The sequence below is a fragment of the Micromesistius poutassou genome (genome assembly GCF_964030765.1).
Source record: "Micromesistius poutassou genome assembly, chromosome: 6".
In the NCBI taxonomy this organism is placed as follows: Eukaryota; Metazoa; Chordata; class Actinopteri; order Gadiformes; family Gadidae; genus Micromesistius; species Micromesistius poutassou.
In genome coordinates, this window is record NC_140276.1 from 20,463,602 (window position 1) to 20,468,408 (window position 4,807).

A 4,807-nucleotide genomic window follows, 5' to 3' on the forward strand; every position below is an offset into this window, starting at 1 on the left:
CAACAACAGAACTAGCCAGCACACGCTGAGGCCAGGCTTTTGATACCTGAGGTCTCAAGGCCAGAGGATGCAGAGCAGAACGAATCTTTAGACTTCTAACAGACTCTGACTAACTCTTACACAATTGAGGGATTGTTTGAATCGATACATAACCTCACTAAACATCCTGCTTACTTTAAAAAGCCCAAGAAAAATATACAGCAACAACAACACAAATGCCACAAATGTATGGTATAGCATGTGCCAATGCTACTTACTTATTGTTTGCCGTTTATCCTTTTGAGTGTGTATGTGTTGTATGTATGTATGTATGTGTTGACACTTTCAAAGAAAGTCATTTGACCTATGAATTAAATTGTGATTATGGCGTACTCCTCCTCATCATTATTCAATGTCAACTCTTAACCTATAAAATAAGTTTAAGAGCCATAAAATGAGCCATTTGTTTACACAAAGATACTTGATGGTTCTTTTTCTCACAGACAACGTAAGACACTTAGATTACTGGATCTCAGCGTTGTGGTCGGTGCTTATCCCCACGCGACGCACCGCTAACCAGACGACATCCAGCTGAACACACAAAACCGCTTCAATGCCTGCGTGCACCAGACAGAGGAGAAAAAGATTTTCTTTCCACTGTTTAAAAAATTACAACCGCAGCAGTGCCAGATACTTCCCAGGGACTGGGAAGAAGCAGGTAGGTGATTGTTCTGTTCAACTGAAAGTACTTTTCAATATAGGCTATTTAACAATTATTCACCGAAGGTGAAGTGAATAGTGAGGGCCATTCCCCACTATTCACGGAGCCTGAGGTGAATAATTGTTTTAGTATATACTACACGTGAACACTTCAAAAATAAACAAGATAACACTTTTTGCCAGGATTTATTTGTTTCTATTAGCGTGACGAGATGACCGTCACGCGCGATGAAAACAATATCCCACGTTTGAGATCTCAATCACTGGATATTGCCCAATATCCCGAGATAGAGAACCAACCAAATTGCGCCATCTTAGGAGGTTCACGTGTAGCATATACTATAAGGCTTTAACTAGTGTCCGCCTGGCGTTACCGTTCTCCTTTACCGATTGTCTTTTCTACTTGAACCGGTCCGGTCTAGTTTGAACTTTAAAGCCACTAAAAACGCCACTTGAAACAACAAACGCTGACTCTACTTTCTAGTTGAACAATACACATGCTAATATTAACCGCTTTTTTCAACTGAACAAACAAACATGCACTGAAATCGAAAACCATACGTCATTCATTTTGACATTTTTATTAAACCTCCTAAATCGCGTACTGCCTCGACATGTTCTTCCATGTCATCACCTCTCGTCAGAAGGATGTGACCTCAACACATCTGTCAGCGAAGGGTTTCTGCTATCCCTCTCTTCTCCACCTCTCCACTCTTCCCTCCTTGTCTTACTCAGTTTTTCCCCCCCGCACATCTCTCAGTACAGAGACGATCAAACTCGCGAAGGCGCATTCGAAAAAGTCAGGATCAGGTCAGAATGAACGGGAGGTGTTGGGAGAAGCAGATGACACTTAACCTGTACGTCACGCACAGGTGCGCAGGAATTTCTGAACTCTTGGTCCTCTTGCTTCTGTCTAGGCCTACAAATGTCATTTTTATGTGACTGCATCAGAAGTGTTTTTCAATATTCTCAATTTAACTTGTTTCATAAGTCCGTTCGATGGCTTAACTATTATTAATTTGGGAAATGCAATTCACCAAATTGTTCAAAAACATCCTTTTTTTGTACGACCTCTTGAAACCTGTCACAACCCCCCCCCACCCTTCATGTTCTGGTTGGCCTCGCTCCTCTATGGCTGACACTGAACCATGCGCCTCCTCTGCCCTGCTCCTCCTCCGTCGTCAGAGCGGCCTCCTCCTGCTGCTCTCAGACGGATTCTCTTTCATCGGCTCGTCTCCCCTAATGAGTCACAGCGAGAGGCGGAGAGCGGCTGGAGGGAGCGGACGCCGGGGCCCTTCACACTCGCTGCTCCGCACGCATGGCGTGTCCGTCTGTCAGCCCCCTGGACGGCCCCGCTGACGGAGAAGGCCAACTGCTGCTCTCACGACTAAGGAGCTACAACTATTTAGGGACGGCCCCCCTCTTCAGCCCGGCCCTGGGGGCTCCGCAAGCAACACGCGGAGGAGGCGGCGTTTCTTCAGGGGTTGGGTTTTGTGTTTGTGTCTATGTGTGTGTGTGTGTGTGTGTGTGTGTGTGTGTGTGTGTGTGTGTGTGTGTGTGTCTATGTGTGTGTGTGTGTGTGTGTGTGTGCGTGTGTCTATGTGTGTGTGTGTGTGTGTGTGTGTGTGTGTGTGTGTGCGTGTGTCTGTGTGTGTGTGTGTGTGTGTGCGTGTGTCTATGTGTGTGTGTGTGTGTGTGTGTGTGTGTGTGTGTGTGTGTGTGTGTGTCTATGTGTGTGTGTGTGTGTGTGTGTGTGTGTGTGTGTGTGTGTGTGTGTGTGTGTGTGTGTGTGTGTGTGTGTGTGTGTGTGTAAATGTGTCACCAATGTCTCTTCATACATAAAAACACCCCAATCCACTTCACCCCTCACACGCGTGTGTGTGAGGGGTGTGTGTGTGTGTGTGAGTGGGTAGGCGGTTATGTAGGTCGAGTAGAGAGATCTGGACGATAAATTAGACAGAAAGAATGTTGGACAGACAGACAGACAGGCAACACAGTGGCACCAGGCGGACAGACGGATAAACAGGCAAACACACAATCTGGTGTGATATCAACGACAAGGACAGTGATTTGTTACACTTTTAATGGTGATGAAAAGAACAGGGAGTTGTCCTAACACACTAACTTTTCATCCTTAACGATGAGATACTGTACAAGATTGTCGATACAAAGATTACCGATAGAGTTTTGTATATTCCTGCCGAACATATAAATATCATACATTGATACATACGTGGGACTTACCAAATAGCTTACAATAAGACTACATTGATCATGCGACTACACGTTACTATTGGTGAAAAACAGCCTTAGTGTTGGCTTTCGATCCCAAATAAAATGCCCAATTATGTTACATGAAACACTTGTATCAGATGAGGATAAATAATAAAACGAAACAACGTCGATTTGAACATATTAAAAATATTGAAATTATTGGAGAAGTTGCAAACAACATACAAAATAAAACAATAGACATGGCAACGTCTGTTTCAATACTAAAGATAATGTCATTTCATAGTCAACAGTAATAAGTGCATGAATTTATCTGGCTATTTGGCAGTGATATAGCTTCAACACAGAACACCAGGCTCATCACCACGTTAAACAAACTATAAAAAATATAATCTAATTAGATCTTTTATTAAAAATGAGACATGGAGTAATAATTACTTAGACTATTATTTAACTGCCTTTCTTTACGTTAGGGGAGGACTGTGTATGATTATACAACGCTCCATTGATGGATGTCAAATGCTAACTCTACTGGAAAATAGATATCATAGCCCAGAATTTAGTTATTTACACCAACCTGTACAATAAATGAAATGTTAGCTATCAAATAGTGAATACAATCTCAATCATTAACTTTTTAAAAGAATGTACCTTTAAAATAATGCTATTATTGAAGCAGTCAAGGGCAACAAATTAAATATAACATTCCACTGTTTGTATAATGGTCTGGCTCATATACTATGATGGCCACCTGAGAATTCAAGAGCCAAAGAATAGTCCATTGTGATTGGCTGCTCATCGAAAAGTGGGATTGGTTGGTCAGCTGAGGGTTTGTTCTAATGCAACCAATCAGGGAACATATTGGCTGTACTGCAAATCCAATACCAGGCAACATGGAGTTATCAGAGTACCCATTCATGACGTTCAATACCTGTACACTTTGGTGCTAGAAATGTAGTGTTCAAACGCTGAAAACCAAGATTTTAACAACTTTTGAATTTGTTCTACTGTTTAGCCAACAGGACTGAAGGCACACTGCTATAGGGAAAGAATTGTTTGTGGGGTTTTGCTTTGGTCTGTTCACTGGTAAACATTTATTGCTTTATTACAAACCAATGAAGGATTTCCAATGGGGGTCAGCAGCTAAGCATCAATGCATTGGCTTCACTGACTTTGATCAAATTCTCATAATAAACGTGTCCATATGGCTCTCATTTGTTGGTTATAGTACCAATAATGATATATGTAGTTTAGTTCTAATAAACATGAATAGAATATTACTTTATTTTCTCTCCTATTGTAACAAATACATATATTTTACACATACGATTAATTTGTGTTGGTTTTGAGAGCATTTTTACAATACGTTTGTCCTTCACATACAACATCAATACAATAATGGAGGCCACTTTTTAAAATGTCTGTACACGAACGACAGCGCAACATGCAGTCTCCGTTCACATAGTTCACTCTTTTATCGTTTCTCTGTCGTAGCGTTGATAGAAATGTGTGTTCTGTATGATTCACCGCCTCGTCTACTGAACCTCTTGCGAGGTGAACGCTGGACCCCTCTGTCTGTTTTTAAAAGAAAGAAAAAAGAAAAGGTTTGAAATGGTTGTAACTCTCTTCTCTCAACCCCTCTAAATCTCATAAGAGGGTGACAAGCGCCTGCTACATCTCTAGTGATTCCACAGCAATCCCAGAAATCTGGAAACAATTTGAAGCGGGCTTCCTTCTCCACGGCTCCTCCATCTCTTCGCTTAGCGGCCCGAGGAGCGCTCGCTTCTGACAGGGGCGGAGATCCGATATCCCTGATGTGTCTGCCCGGCCCCCTCACCCTCCACCCCCCCCCCCACCGGCCCCGCTCCCGTTTCAT